Here is a 17,239-nt window from a genome sequence, read left to right on the forward strand (position 1 = left end):
CATGACCTGGAACTAAGAGCATTCAAATCCAGTTCAATTCTAAGCAAAGAGTGAGCGTGAGAGAGAGTGAGTAGTGCATCATCATCCTCCCGTCCCAAGAAAGGAAAGGCACAAAGGAAATGGAAAGATAGGGTCCCCCCCCCAATATACACACAGAAGACAATGGTTCTGTCTCCAAGTGCTTTGTCTTATTTGGCACAGTCCTAGTCTTGTGTGGTCCAGGCCTGGCCTGCTGGGTCCAAGGGGGGGGGGGGGTCAGGGAAGTGGAGGAGAAGGGGTGTGGTGGAATCCACATCATGGAACCAGGAGAATAAAGAAAAGAGAAGGAAAGAGAAAGAGAAGGAAAGAGAAACACTCTTCCTTCTCCACCCACCATCCTTTTTCCGCCCACATGATTGATCTTGTCCACTTTTAGATGCAACTGAGAATGTGTGTATGTGTCTGTATGTATATATATATATATATATATATATGTGTGTGTGTGTGTATGTACTAAAGAAAAGATGGATGGATGTATAATCAATTGCAGGGTGCTTGCTCTGTCTCTGACAGACGTATAGTGAGAGGGGCATTAATACATATCCTTTTCCTTTGCAACTTGTCAACGGATTCTTTGGCCATGTAATGTGGATATTTGTTTCTAGCAGTGGATTTTTATTTTATTCTTTATTTTATTATTGCTTGTGCTGTGCTTGGAGCCATTGAAGAGTTGGGTGTTAGACTGTTTCTGTTTATGTCCATTGGTAGTAGTTGCAGTAGTACACTAAATTTCAATGAGCACCAGTGGTGGACTATGTTTTTTTTGTTAAAAATTGGTTACATGTACAACTTGAGTGGTAACTTCAGTTGCTTTACAGTGGGAGTCAAGAGCCAATAATCCTCTAAGTCCAAATGAGGGTTAAGATGAAGTAGAGTTGACTTTTGTGTGGCTCCAGAGTGGGGTTAACTTGGAAATGATGAATAACTTGCTATTCCTTTGACCTCATGGGTGAGTCAGACCTTGTCTTTTCAGTCCATTAAATGAAATATTAAAATATATCTTGAAAAAAAACGTGGAATCCATTCTCTATAATTAAGCTTTATAGCACATTCAAACTATTTTATGATCAAGGTAAAAGAAGTATGTAAGTTTTGTTTGTGTAAATTTTGACACAAATCTCAAAAAGATTTAGTATCACATACAAGCCATCCATTTTAGCCTTGACAATTTCTTTTTTCCAATAAATATTCCAAATTGAAGTATATACTATTAAAACATTACCATGAAAATGCTACTTTTTGCATTAAGTTAGTGTTACATTTGTTAAGGAAAAAATAATCCACAGATTTTTATGAGAAAAATCTTCTTGCAACCACTTCAATTCAAAGAAGAATAAAGAATGTGTATTTTTCGTTTTTCTATACTAACTCATTATGAAAAAATATATATATATATCTTTTAGATGTTTTTTATAAACTCTAATACTCTTACAAACTATTCCAACAATTTAATATGTATCCATTCATGATTATGTCAAATTGCAAATCTACGTATTTCAAAATTTTAAGGCTTTATATATATATATATATATATATATATATGGTGTTGCTAATGCCACTGTAGTTTTTGCTATTGCCACCGCAACCCCCATCCACCACATGCCACTTTTGTTCAATATTTTCAAACCATTTCATTAAAAAAATTAAAAATTAAAAATTAAAAACATGTCAAGTGGGTAGCAAATTGTGGTGACCTTAGCAACACCCCCCCCCCCTCTCTATATATATATATATAAAAATATATTATACACATGTGTTTGTAACTATCATAAGCACAGAGAGTTCAACTCAACACACAGACATTTAAACAATGACAAAATGGACTTCAATACAAAATTATTTCCTAATGTTTTTTATTTTGATTTAAATGCATATATATATATATATATGTGTATATATATGCATTTAAATCACGGGGGTTCATCATTTGTGACATTCTCTATTAATTACTATTATTAAGCTGGTAGAAACTCATTGCTGCTGCTGCTGCGGGCGATGCCCGTGCTAAGCTCAAACGCAACAACAAGGGAGTGGAAGATTGGAAGTCAGTAAGCCAGGCAGGTAGGCAGTCAGTCAGAGAGGCTCTATTCGTTCCTTCTATCCTTCAGCAAAGGAAGGGACACTATGGGAAGGAATGTTGGGAGGGGGGCACTGCTGTTGTTATGGTGTAAGTAAGTAAGTACTACTGCCAATGATGCCCCCTCCCTCCCTTCCTCCTCCTTTTCCTGCTCTTCCCCCTAAACTCTGGCACAATTTCTTGGCCCTGGCGCAGTATCTCTGGCACCATAAGAAAGGGGAGTGGGGTGGGGTAAGGAAGGAAGGAAGGGAAGGAACGGGGGGCTCCTGTATTGGAGCAGCTGTCCCCCTGTCCCAGACTTGCTCGCCTCATGGGGGACACTCCCCCATTTGCAGCATGATATCCTCCTCCCCAACTTTCTTCTTCTTTCTAGAATGTCAAAGCATCCCCCCACTCCACTCCCCTCTGACTCACTGACTCATTGACTTAGTTACCTGCCTACCTACCTTCTCACCCTACCTGCCTGCCTGCCTGCTAGCCCCACTGCCCTACTCCCACTACCTCTACAACTACGACTGGCCCTACTCCCTCTGTCGCTCCCTCACCGCCTGCCCTACCTGACAGGATACTTGGGACCTCGCCAGCCCAATCCCTCTGCTGACAACCAACCCCTCCCTTAAAAGCTTGCTCCCACAAGCAACCTGGTACAAGTTTTCGCCTCATGATCAGGTCTACAAATTATTAATTCATTCGTTCATTCGTTAATTCATCCATCTGATTATACTTACGTCTATGTGTATTAATCAAGGGAGCCTGATCTCCATTGGGGAGCAAGGGTAGCCCCCAAACCCCCTGCCACTCAGCATGTTAAATGTGCCATAAATGCATCAAATCTATTTGGCATTGTTGTATGTTGTTTCTACATATATTTAAAACTCTGGGTTTAGGGATGGATGAGTGTTTTGTGCCCTGAAGAGCTTCAAATCCTAACAAGGACTTTTGCAGTCCAAGTTACATTGTTTTGTGTACTAACAGGGCAGATCTTGCATGGTATGAATAAAATTGATTTGGAGATGGTGTTCTACCCTGCAGAATGGGTGGTGTTTTAAAAGCTTGGAATGGTTGAAGTACTGGAAATTTAAATACAACATATATGAGCACTAGATACAAAATAAATTCAAAATGCATGATTGCATATACATTACAAAACAAAAAGATTAAAATAATAATAATTTTAACCTAATTGAACCAATATATTCACAACAGTCTAGTAGGATCAACACATTGTACACTTTCAATTTACATTGGTTTAATCTACCTATGTCTCTTAATATCTGCAACTAAACATTAGATTGTTTGTAGACAATGATACATACAGTAACTCATTGGTGGCATCAATCTCAAATCCTAAGAATCATTCAACTCCAAAATTATTATCACATTGATCCAAGTTTTGTATTGGTTAAAGATCTGTCTAGAAACAAAGTAAAGACTGATTTCAAAAAATACTTCTTTACAGTTTTGACTAACAAACATAGTACTTGGTTATATAGCACAGAGTAAGCAGTACACACTCAGCACACCTCTGGCAACCAAATTTGGAGTTTTTGATTCACTATCCAAATTCCCCTTTATCAATGCTGACAATAACATGACATGCACACACATTTCACAAGTATTGTGGATTTATCCAAGGGTACAGCCCATTTTTTAAGTCACTTTGTGATACATGCTCTGACATAAGTGCCACATTTCCTGTAACTGAAGATATAGAAAGGATCTGTTTCCCACATCACCTTTCTGCACAACAAAATACTCCGATGATTTAGAACACTCCATAAAATAATATCTAAATGTGGGTATTCTAGCAGGTAACAGTGCTCCATGTGGTATTTGGTAAAAAAAGTCACAAAGCCCATGACCTCATTATTTTCCATTTAGGTTTTGGAAAAGTTGGGTTTTTCCACTTTAGGATCATGGGGAAATTGCATGTTCAGTAGTAAATAAAGAACTACTTATTCCAGGAACTGCACTTTTGGTTTAAAGTCAAAGTTGTAAGCTTAGTACCAGACCAACAGAACCTCAAGCTTGGATACCTTGTGAATGGCACCATTTCCATCCAACCCTAGAAATGACCATCACTCTCTTCACCAATTGAATATTCTAACCATTTGTATTTGGAGTTGTCTTCTTTTTTTCCTTTCCTCCTTTTTTCATGCCTGGTGAAGTCTGGACAACACGTGCTTCAAAGCACAATAACCCAACCACTGAATAAGAATGTCCTTGAAGGAATTGTTCAAATATACCTAATGTGAGAAGCATAAAGTTCTCAACCATGCAAGATACCTTTGGATTTGGGGGGGGGGGGGATTTGCAGAGCACTCCTTTTCCAACCTTTGAAACATTCATTGCAAATATACTTATGGTTTGGAGTATGTGAGTCTTTATGGGTGTTTGTGCAAAAAGAAGAGGTCGATACTCAACAAAGAAATTGACTATCTAAAATAAGAGTTGTTAGTAGTAATTATATATGGTTTATTAAGCAGGGATGGGTCATCAACATACTGCACAAAAACAGGCCTCAGTTGTCTACGAGTACAATGGCAGAGCTCAGGCCTCGAAAACTTGCCATACCTCTACCAAATATTTTAGCTGTAAGTTCCATTGTTTATTCAAAGCCTAATTTAATCTTTGGACAAATTTTCAAAGCTCAAATTGCATTTTAAATAGAATTTCACATGATTTGAGGATGTGTTCTCCAAAGCACTTCTACAGCTTGGCAGCCACTCCAAGGAAACAATATGCATTGCCAACCCAGTGTCTGTGAGAGGCCATGCTTGTCCTAAAATTGTGTCAATTTTTCAGAAATTATGGGCAGTGGTTGTAGGGACTATTCCAACAGAAAAAAAAAGAAAAAAAAGAAAAAAAAAGTAGTGCAAGCCATAACAGTTTTTCATCCATTAAAAACATGTGGTGCTCCTTTGCAGACCTATTGCATGGTACAACTCATGGTTGGCTCCTAGATGCCAAGCAACATGTGCTTGGCCATTATTCAACCCCTTATTTTATTTAACTTTCTTCTTTTGCTATTAAACTTGTGCCTGAACTTGAAAAGTATGCTGATTTTCTCTTCTTTCTTTCAATCTTGTTTGAAAACGATTGGTGACAATAGAGAGAATGTTGCAAATTAGTGTGTTTTTGCCCTTCAAAAAGCACACCCAAAAAAGTAAAAGAATTAAAGAAATATTTCCTGGCTACATCCATAAATAGCACCACACCCAGCATCCTATCTTGTAATTCTTCTTCGTCTTTACGCTCGTTTTATGTTTTTTCTCCCTACCTCCCTGCAACCCAATTCTAATTAAACTCCACAACAAAAATAGAAACCCAGGGACTAGTATCCTAGATTTGAGGGGAAATGGAAAACAGTCCCACTTGGACCCAAACTGTGAGAAAAGACTAAAGGATTTCAATCATTACCATTGTACTGCAATCCTTTGCAAATCATCCATCTGTTTCCTACATTTTCCTTTACATTCTTTTGTGCTTTTTTCCCATCCAAAGGAGGTTACTGCCTCACAATTAAGGAGGAGGAAGAATGTCAAATGTGTTGCTGCTGCTGCTGATGCTGTTGTTGCTGTTGCTGGTTTGGTGACGTTCTCTCTCATCCCCCTGGACACCACAGCTGACAGACACTCTGTCACCAGCTCCCACTATTGCCAACACATCACACTAAAGGAAAAAAGGAGCCGCAGCTCCTTTATCTCGCTCCCTCTGCCCTTAGTCTTAAGTATTACCTTACTTAGGGGGGTGTAAGACGGCTGGGCTGGGCTTGTCCATGATCTCACCCTTGATGACCAAGTATCCCACTGAACCCCACAAACAGAATATTCTACCAGGTTATACCTCTGCAAAAAACAAAACAATTCAATTCAATGACATGTCATAAAGCACAGCTGGATGAAAGAGTTGGGGAGGTACTTTTCCAAGTATTGGTTGATATGAGATTCAGCTTATCAAGGGCTAAAGGGCAACTGGTATTAAGACAGGGAGGAGATGGGGGGATCATGCGACTTCTCCCATGTTGTCCATTTTGCCCAACTTTAGGTCTGCAGTGTGGGCCAGACACACTTGTTTAGCCACCTCCTTCATGCGTTTGCAATAGGAGGGGATGTCAATCAAACCCATGAGGTGGTGAGCAAAACCAATGAAGAAAGTGTGAGAGTTTTGTAGTGCAAAGATGGGTCAAATGGGGGACTTTGGTTTGTGTTTCCTTTTTTTATTTGTGCTTCTAACTTGGTGGTGTTGCATTTCCAAAAGTATACCCCAAAAGAGGAAGAAAGTAGAACCATGCCTTTGCACCCATTTCCCTCAATATTCTTCCAAAGCCTTGCACCTTTCCCCTCTTGGCAGTCACTTTTTTCTTCCCTCTTTTTATCAAAAATAAGATACAAGACAACAAATATGAGGAATGACTTCCATCTTTCACATTAGAACTTTGGAAAGGACTCTTAAGTCTATATCATTATTCTCTCTGTGCCAACTTTAAAAGTTATTAAACGTGGTATCGCTTCTACCATTCAAACACTCATAGTATGAGCAATTTGTTGAGGGGCCAACCATGCCCACACCTCCCTCCCCCTTCAACCCTTTAGTTGGATACACTTTTTTCTCATATCTTCCTTCATTCTTGTAACATGATGTTGCCTCTGCAAAAAAATTGTGCATATACATCGCTTAGAAAAGCAGGTGTAAATATTTGCTCTTTTGGAGGAATCTAAAGTGTTGAGATTGTGTACAAAGAAGAGCAAGACTTGTGACTACAAAAAAGTTTGACTTGTGGTTATGGCAACAATCATTGAAACATCATAGCATTCTTCACTAATAAGTTTCTCACAACCTTGAAACATAGGCATGTCAATTCTTGGCTTGTTTTGAAAGACATGTACAATAAAAAAAAGTTCATCTTTGAAACATATAACTTAAAAGATAGATTATCAAGGATATGAATCTCAAAAAAACTAAAAGATTTAAACACTCTTGTTTCACTCAAAAAGACTAGAGAATCACTCAAAGATGGTATAATATTAAACTAAAAAAACTATTATTAAAGATAAGAAAGTAGAAAGTCTTTAAACAAGACTAAGGATTAAAAAAGTGGTGATAAGAGTGACAATGGCTTCACTCTTCCTTTCATATATACTATCCAATTAAGAGTCACATGATGATGTCATATATGACCTCTAACATTGTCCAATTTGCAAGACACATGTCTTAACTTCCAAAGCAAGTTTCATATATACACACCATATTATTAACTTGTACCACAAACTATTCATACATGCAACATAGGGCTAATTTTTTGGCCAAGTTTCTAACCTATAAATCAACTATAAACATATATAAAGTCAAATATGTATTTATAAAGCTTCTAAGAAGTTTTACCATAAGATAATATTAAATCTACATACATTTATCTTTTAGCTAATACTTCTTGACTAGAAAAATATGTATGTCTGTAACATTATTCTTCCCTTCTAAAGACGATTTCTATGAGGAGCAATCATCATATGTTGATGAAGTTTGAAAATTCATTCCATTCTATATTCTTAGAGTAGATTAAAATATCATCTAGATAAAAAAAACAATAAAATCATCAAGAACTTCACAAAAGATATCATTTATTAGATGTTAAAATGCAATTGGTACATTCATGAGTCTAAAAGTTATGATATTATATTTGAAATGCCCATACTAATTCAAAATATAGTCTTTTATTCATCTCTTTTTTCATGCATATCAAATTGTATATTCTTCATGGATCTATTTTTGTATAAATCTTTATTTGATTGAGTTGATCAAAAAGTCTTGAAATCAAAGGTAAAGAATTTCTATTCTTAATGGTAATTTTTTTGAGTCCTCAATAATCCACATACATTTGCAAAGATCTATCTTCTTTCTTCACAATTAAGATAAAAGCTCCTATTGAAGATTTAGAATGGCATATGAAGGTTATAGCCAAGTTCTTATCAATGTACTCTTTGAATGTAGCCAACTTATTTTGTAATAAACTATAGATTGGTTCAATTGGTAGTTGAACTTAGTCTTGAAGATCAGTGTAATAATCATAAAAATAATGTTTTAGAAGAATATTTGTATTTTTCTTCTTAAAAATATTTTGATAAACTTAATATTAGATTGAAATGGCATTTGAAGTCTTTTTTCCATCAAAAATAGGTATGGTGTATATAGCAAAAGTTGGCCCTTTTTTATTGCATGCATGAAAGCTCTTATACCTACCAATAAGAATTTGGTTTTATTGGACTTATGGGTTTTTATCATACTAATAGGATCCTAGACTAAACTATAGAAAAAAATTAAAGTTATAAGATGTCTAGTCTATTTGAGGGTTATACTTTTTTAACCATAATTATTATAAAATAATTAAATTGAATGGAAATTCAATGACATTGAATATTACTAAGCTATTATAATCTTTAGTTGCTACATCTAAAAGAATTATTTCATAGATAACATTTCTAAGGAACAACAAACAACTATCCATGACTTCTATATATATGAATTTATTTTTCTTGATTAAAATATTTTCTTATTTTTTAACAAAGGCTTCATCTTTAAAACAAGTTAAGGCTCTTAAATCTAGTAAGGTAAAGACTTTGTGATTTTTTGGTCATAAATGAATTTTTATTATAAAAGAAGATGAAGAATCTGAAAAGAAAATAGGACCTTTACTAGGTGATACACAAGGTTATAACCACACACTCTCTATTATACTTGAAGAAACTTGTTTTCTGACACATTATTCTCTTTGGTAACTATGCTCTTTATTTTGTGGTTGTATTGCTTCTTTAAAAAATGTTGAGCGATGTACTTAGCTTTACTACAATATAAATATAAATTTTATCAACGATGTCAAATTTATTTTTGCTCAATAAGAAGCTTGAAATGTATCATATCAATTTGCATAGATTTTGATCTTATGAATAAGCTTCTGTAAATTTAGAAACTATTGCTATGGCTTGATTTATACCTTTGCAATCAAATATTTATTCTTAACATCTTATAAAAGGTTGATTATTGCAGGCAATGGCTTGAGCAATAAATTTCTTTAATGAGCATGTTCTTGATATTGTCATCAATAAATCTTTTGATATCATCTTTTAACTTGTATCAAAAATTGATTGATAAGGACTTTATCATTCTAATCTACATCACAAATAAGATTTTGGAATTATATAGTATATAATAATTAATTGTGATCATTATTGTAAAGATATAAGTTTCATCTCTACCATCCTTTTTTAATGACTTTTTTCAAATGTGATCATAAACACTTCTAAAAATGAATTCAAATTATAGAAAAGTTATAAATCTTTTTCCATCAAAGGTGGAAACCAAGAAATATCTTTCTTAGAGAGAAGGACAATTATAAATCTAACTTGAGTAAATCCATCAAGATATTAAGAAGGATACAATCTTAAATAGAATTTTACTTGTTTTAGAAATCTTTGAAATATTGATCTCATTCCATTGAACTTCTTGGGCATATATATCCTTCCCTGTCTTATACTTAGAATAGCAAGATTTTTTGGATTTAGGTATGAAATTAATTTACTTTTTTCTTTCAATTCAACAATTTCTTAGTATAGACTTTGAACTTTGTTGTTGATATCTTCCTTAGGTATCAAAATACTACCTCAAATATTGACGTTAGAGATAGTTGAGATTTTCACCTTTATAATATTGATAAGTTCATGAAAATTTGCAATAGTTACAAATTTATTCTTATTTCCATCAAGAATAGCAATTCTAATTTTTCCTACCATATATAACTCAAATAAATCTAAAAGTCAAATTAGAGGAAGGTAATCTATAACTGCTAATACAAAATGAAAGTTTTTACAAAAAAAATGATAGTTTACTCTCTTTAAAGAAAAAAATTAGTATTAAAAAATTAAAAGTGAGTTTTAAAGGTAGATAGTCAACAACCTTCAAAATAAAATAATAGAAGAGGCATAATCTACTCATTTCTAATACAAATATAGACAAGTTATTATTCTTATCAAAGTGTCAAGGACATAAAACTTAAAGGACTAAAAGATCTATACACTCTTATGTCACTTGAAAGAATTGGAGAATCACTCAAAGATGGTATAATATTATACTAGGATGGCTATTGCCAAAGACAAGAAGACTAAAAAGCCTTGAAACAAGACTAAATATTAGAAAGGCAATAATAAGAATGAAAATAGCTTCATTCTTTTTTCTATATATACTATCCAATTAAGAGTTATGTGGTGACATCCTATAGAACCTCTAATACAAATTTAATTTTCAAGTCATATGTTTTAACTTGAAAGATAAGTCTCTCACATACGTGCTACATTGTTAACTTGTACTATAAGTTATCCACACGTGCAATACATGGCTAATTTGTTGGCCAAGTTTTTAATCTATCAATGAATTATAAACATGTATAAAATCAAATACACATCTATATAGCTTCTAAAAAGCTTTGCCATAAGATAATAACAAATTTATCTATATTTATTTTCTACCTAATGCTTCTTATATAAATAAATATGTATATTTATGACATAGACACTCTTCAAGATGTTGTTGGATGACTTGTGTATCCAAAATGTATGGATGCCTATCAACATGATGTCAAAAGACAATTCACACATCTTTTCTTTGATCTGCCTTTAACAATGGCATTAGCATGAAAAAATTTGTATGTGATCCTCATGGATTTGACTTTCAAAACAAATCAATTCAAAAAGCCACTATTGCACTTCATTAATATGATTTCAAAAAACCAAATATTTATAACTTGTTTTTACTTCATAACAACCAAGATAGATAATGATTATACTTAGGCTTTGATCAAATTCAAGGAAACATTCATTGTAGAGCATCAATTACAAGTTGTAGTAATAGACAAGGAATTTGCGCTAATAGTAGTCATCCATACTTAACTGCCAAACATATCAAGTCTTCTCTATGCTTGTACATCAACAAAATTTCGTTAGCAAATTTATAAAAAAAATCCACTCAATGGCAAACTAGGAAGAATATATGTGCAATAGGAACAAAACAATTGCCACTACTAATGAGGCAACATTCAATGCATCATAGAATGAGTTACTTGTCAAGTATCTTGCAAACATTCGCAAATACATTGATAGAATGTGGATTGCCCATAAGAAGCACTTTATCTTAGCAATGATAAAACACATGTACTACTTGGGCAATCTAGTGACTTTTCAATTAGAAGAAAAGTATAGATTAACTTATTATCTAATGACCTAAGAGACATTCAAAAGAAGTTGATGCTTGCAATTCAACAACAAGAAGGCATCATCCACTGTTAGGTTGTATATGACCAAGCTCACATAATGATCCATTGTTTTAGTGCAATTTGGGTGGTAATGTAATGCAAAATTTTACACTATGCTCTTAACAAGGTGGAGATGAAGGTTGAGAAGGCTTGTCACTTCTTAGGCACTATAATTCCATGCAAAAGTGTATTTTATTGCATGCTTGGCCTGCATTGTGCACATATGATTTGTGATGTTCTTGCATCACCCATTGTGAAGGTGACCATGGACCTTCTTCTTCTTCTTCTTCTTTTTTTTTTTTTTTTTGCACTGGTGGCCTGAAAAATTGGCAATTGTCACCATTGATGAAGAACTTGGCTTGCTTGGATAAGATTTACAGCAAGTTGAAGAACATTATGAGCGTCTTCTACCATATCAGCAGTGAGTGTTGCAAGAGAAACTTGTTACATTATCACAAGAACAAGTAACATCTGTCCAAGATTTGACAATCATTCACTCACAAGGATGGCCCATAGAAGCACATGGATGCTGTTCCAATAATAGCACATGGAAAGAGCCATCAAGTTTTGAACTTGAGCCATTGACCCCTTTATTAAGTCAAAATTGTAGTCAATAACAGTTAAAAAATGTCATCTGATTAAAGGTGTGCACCCAGCAGAAGAGGGGTGTGCGCATAGTCAGCCCCTTTGTTTATTTTCTCAGGTTCTAGTCACTTTAGGACAGTGATTCTCACATTCTTTTGGTTTCATAAGCCCCATTCAGGTGTTATGTCCCATTGGGGAAAAACTTATGAGACTCTTACTGAGCAGGTCTGTGGAGGGCTAATCTTGGGTTACACACAAAGTGCATAATACAACTTCCATACAAACAAAATCAACAAATCAAGAATTTTTATAATTTTCTGCCTTTGGAGACCCACTTGTATTTCATGAAATTGCAAATTGCTCATGCAGAGAATAAAGGACTTATTGAATGGACCCTGGTATGGTAGCAGCAAATACAATCATTTTAAAAATTATTTTTGTAAACAATGCATTGCAAAGTTGAATACTGATCCCTCTGAGTCCTCAATGACCTTAAAGAATGATTGCTAATTGCACCAAATAGTATCTCCTGAAGTTTGGCAGTTTGACTTGTGGTAGTAAAATCCCGATAGCATATGGATGTATCTATGTGGTGTGAAGGAAAACTACAAGATACAATGGTGTTAATAACATTATTTCAAACTATTCATAAGAGAATTTGTACAATAAGAAAATACTGCTATTATTAACACAACTAAAACAAAATGTACAACATTAAAGTTGAAAATTTCCATCAAAGCATGTTCTACTGAGCAAGATTTAATTTTTTCATACTTTTTATTAACGCCTCTGAGGTTTATAGGTTAAATTTGTTTGCTGTTTTTGTATTTTCCTTTTTTAGTTGTGTGAAGTACCCAATCCATATACTTCCTGGAGCAGGCCGGAAATGATAAAAAGAAGCCACATGAATTAAGAAGTATTCATATTACTAGTATGAAAGCATCAAATTTTCTGGCAAAGAAAGAAAGAAGGATAAAAAGAAAAAGAAAAAAGAAAAAAGAAAAGTGTGTTAAGTATAGTCGACGTGAATAAACATCCGCAACGGGTCATGGACAAGAAAGTGCCTGCCCGATCGGCAACCATTTATATCTTGAGGCGGCTGACTGTCCCATCTTTATTTAATAATAATAATAATAATAATTGATGTTGTTCTAGTTTCCCCTTTTTTGGGCGCATCTAATCACTGTGCACACAGGTCCCCATTCGCCAGACCTTAACCCTATTGTTCCGATCGCATGCCCTAATATTGATATATCTCCTCCTCCGCCCAAGGCTTCTTCTGGATCTGCCCGGAATCATGCTCTTAAAATCTGGCCCCGCGGTACATAAATCCAGTTTCACACGAGGTCCAGGCAGGCATCTTGTCAGCTACTGCGTCTCCCATATCCAAATCCCAGGAACCCCCTGTTCACAAAATTTTCCTCTTTGCAGTCCCCACAACAACAACTGATCTAGCGGAGGATGACGGTTTTCGAATTCTGGGTACAATTTTTTTAATCTCGTCACAGCCCACCTGATTTTAATCACCGTTGTTCATGTGATTCAAATCCACAATCTGTTGATTTTCCGGCTGTGAATGAATTGCTAATGAAGATATCTGATGCATGTTCAAGGAAGCCTGCTGCACAGAAACTGATAAGTATTTTGTGGGTTCAAGGTGAAGGGAGATTGAGTTGTTCAGCGAGCACCCATGGATGTTCCATTTTTTGCAATGTGATTAGCAACTCTTTTCATGAAGATGAACTTTAGGGCCCGGGCACACGCAGCTCAGGATCCCATTAGCAAAAAGACCTACCAAGAACTTGGCACCTCTTGGTGATTTTGGGATTACATTTTTGTTTGTTTGTTTGTTTGTTTGTTTGTTTTTTTTTCCTGCAAAAAATAAAATAAAAAAGAGAGTTTGTGTATCTAAAACATTGCTTTCCTTGAGTTTGAATGAGGATTACCATCAATTTCTTTTTCTATTGCAGAGTGAATATTGCAAATGGAAAACATGTGAACATCAGTGGCAAATTCGTTACACAAGTGTTACTTAGTCCAATGTACTCACATGTGTTGTTCATTGCTGCACAAATTCATTGAAACTTTTTTAGTATTGAGCTTTGACAAAGTATATCCAGAAACAAATACATACATTGTTTCCTCATCCACTCATTCCCCAAGATGTAGAAGAAGCCACACACACCTGCACCTTGAGTAGCTTGTGAGCCTTCCTTTGAAGACTTCACCAAATGGGATACCATTAAATTTTCATGTGTTATCAAACACAAATTCTGTTCAAGATAAGTTTAATGAATGTCAACCAGAATTCAGACAAAGTCATAGAAAGCAAATGAAAAGTAAGTTATGTTTCAAACTGACCCCCCTCTCCCAAAAAAAGAGGAGGAAAGATGATAAAAAAAAGTAAATAGGACAACTGTCACAATCTCCTCACTTCCAGAGAAATTGAAATCACTTGCTCCCATTCATCATAAATGGGCCACTATCAAGCAATGAAAGCAGGCTCACACACCAACATGCTGTGGCCCCAATCAGTGACATGGACATGTGCTGGTTGGCTAAGCTTCCCATCCTAAAACCCAATGAGATAAAAAATAAAATAAAATAAATATATATATATATATATATATAATATAAAAAATACCTACAATGCCCAGCCTCCAAGGCAACATACAATACCTGTTTCCAGAAACACTTCCACCCCAAGTTCATTCCCCAGCTCAAACCTCTTGTACAAACTTGCCACTCGTCCTCACATCAAGAGATGGAAACATCCACAAAACCTGGGCAGTTGCCATTCATTGCCTTTGCAGTTGTTACTACCAGAAAGACTATGGAACTTTTGGGGGCACATGGATTAACCCTGATTAAAAACCTTGATATGGGTTTGAAGAATGTCTTTAATTGTCCCTTCGGAGGAGACTTGGGGAACTCAGAAAAGGGGGGGGGGAGTGGGTGATTAGGGAGCAAGATTAAGGATTATTAGGAGGCAAATGGGAAAGGGCCGGCTCCCTCGGAGTCTGGCTCGTTTGGGACCCACCAAAATATGGGGGGTGGGGTGGGGCCGGGTGGAGCTGGGGAGAGATCCCATGGCTCGGCTGATGTGGAGGCTGACGTGGTGGCTATCGTGGGTTCATTAGAGCCTTCCGTCTATATCCTGTCTCCTACGTCCCCATGTTTATTATTAGTACTAAAGTCACGGGGCCCACGGGGGTTCGAATCCCTTGTGAGATGCGTCAGGGGAGCAAAAGCCAAGGGGATGATTGGCAACTCTCTCATTGACTCTTCAAACTGTAAAAAAAACCTCACTCACGTATTTCGGTGCTCAAAATCCAAAATCAAGCTTAGGAATATTGGATCAGTAACGGTCCATTGCTAGAGCCACTGCATTCGGAATTTTGTTTGTGCATCTGTCTATTTTTATTTTTTGCATGCAGAAAGACCTTGTTAGAATATAGGAAACAGATATGGATGGACTTTTACCTTGTGAAGCATAGTCAGGTTGGAAGACTTCAAATTAAATAGTGACACACACACTCTCTCTCTCACACACACACACACTTACTCATCGCTTGGTTTGGCACACATTTAATCATCTTTGTTCCATTTAAAACTTCAATAATCATTGTAAGTAAATTAATAGATAGATGGACTGGTGGTTTTGTTGATCTAATATGATGTGTTAGAAAACAAACCTTTCCTTTGGATACCAGCATAGAGAACAATTTCTTGCAAACAAAAGAAAATGGTAGATTGAAATGAACTTAACATAGGTTTTAATGAAATCTATTGTTATGTTTTCAGTAACTATATTTAAAAAATTATTTTTACATGTTTTCCTCATTTTGAATATTTTTTTCACATGATTAATAAAGTATTATCAACATTTAAATGCAACTACATGACATATGTTTTTCATTTGAAGGTCTTATGCAGCTCATGGGCCAGGAGGGGGGGGGGGTTGTAAAATTTGTGGTGCAACAATATTTGTGAAAAATGAGAGTCAAAATGTCCTGATTAATCTTCTCAAATCCCACAATGAATAATTTCGACATCTCTATTTTCTTTCTTTTCCATAAAACATAATCTGATTGTATACATGCACACATACATAAATAAATGACATAATTCTCCTTGTCATGTGAATTTGAAAATTGAAAATCGGAATTAAAAAAATTCTTAAAAAAAAACTACTTTAACAAACAATACTAATAAAAGTGTCATCAAATCAATATAATAATTTCACATAAGTTTTCCTAATTTAGCATGACATGATACTAATTTGTGCATTGAGCAACATAAATATCTTTTATGATCTTTGTACTTGAATTTGAATACAAAATTATATAATCTTGGACTTCATTTTTCTTATTTTTCTTTTTATTTCTTTCCATTTTTGAATGATTTATTGTTGTTACTAATAGCATTACTACATGTACACATGTTTTTGTCATTACTTTCTGTTCACAAAACTTACAATGAGAGTTGAATAAGATTTGAATACAGATTAGAAAATGATGAAAATGGCATCAAATCTTTGTAGGATCACGTCAACTATTTTATAATTTTTATTATTACTCCATCATAATCATAATAAGTTTAATTGCTATCCAAAAAAATATACTTGGGATAGCTAATATCTCAAGCAAAGTTATTTTGCTATATTATATTGCACAAAAAGAATAATTTTACACACAAGTCCCAGCTAAGTTAACAGTAATGTCAGATATTATCCCAATTTGGAAAGACAATCGCAGTATTTACTTGTAAATACGTAATGGGTGGTGTGGGTTATTCTCAATAGTGCACAGAACTACATGTCATACAAAATATGCCCATTCTGTAGACCCTGAACCCTGGACTTTCCCCAAGAACAATTGAACACATTTTCCACAAAATTTGTTTAAGATGCAAAAAAGATCAGAACCCACCAATTTCACATGTGGTTCACAGAAATTGCACCATTCCTTTTTGAGCCAACTGTGGGGAGCTGAGCCATGAGGGTACTATTTCTCTGTATTTAGCTACATTGCATGATTCAGACAGTGTAATCCCAAACAACTGGACCCATGTACCCATTTCCTTAATAGATTATGATTTAGCCCCCTTCCCCCATACATGCATTGTTTGTTTTTAATGTCTATTTTTTGAACTATTAAATATCACAGTTCAAGAATCTAGGTTTGTACAAAGCTGGTTATGCCCTTTAAATGGTCCACTGTAGCATGTGATGGAGT

The sequence above is a fragment of the Physcomitrium patens genome, chromosome 16, assembly GCF_059467195.1.
Source record: "Physcomitrium patens ecotype Gransden chromosome 16, ASM5946719v1, whole genome shotgun sequence".
Classification (NCBI taxonomy): domain Eukaryota; kingdom Viridiplantae; phylum Streptophyta; class Bryopsida; order Funariales; family Funariaceae; genus Physcomitrium; species Physcomitrium patens.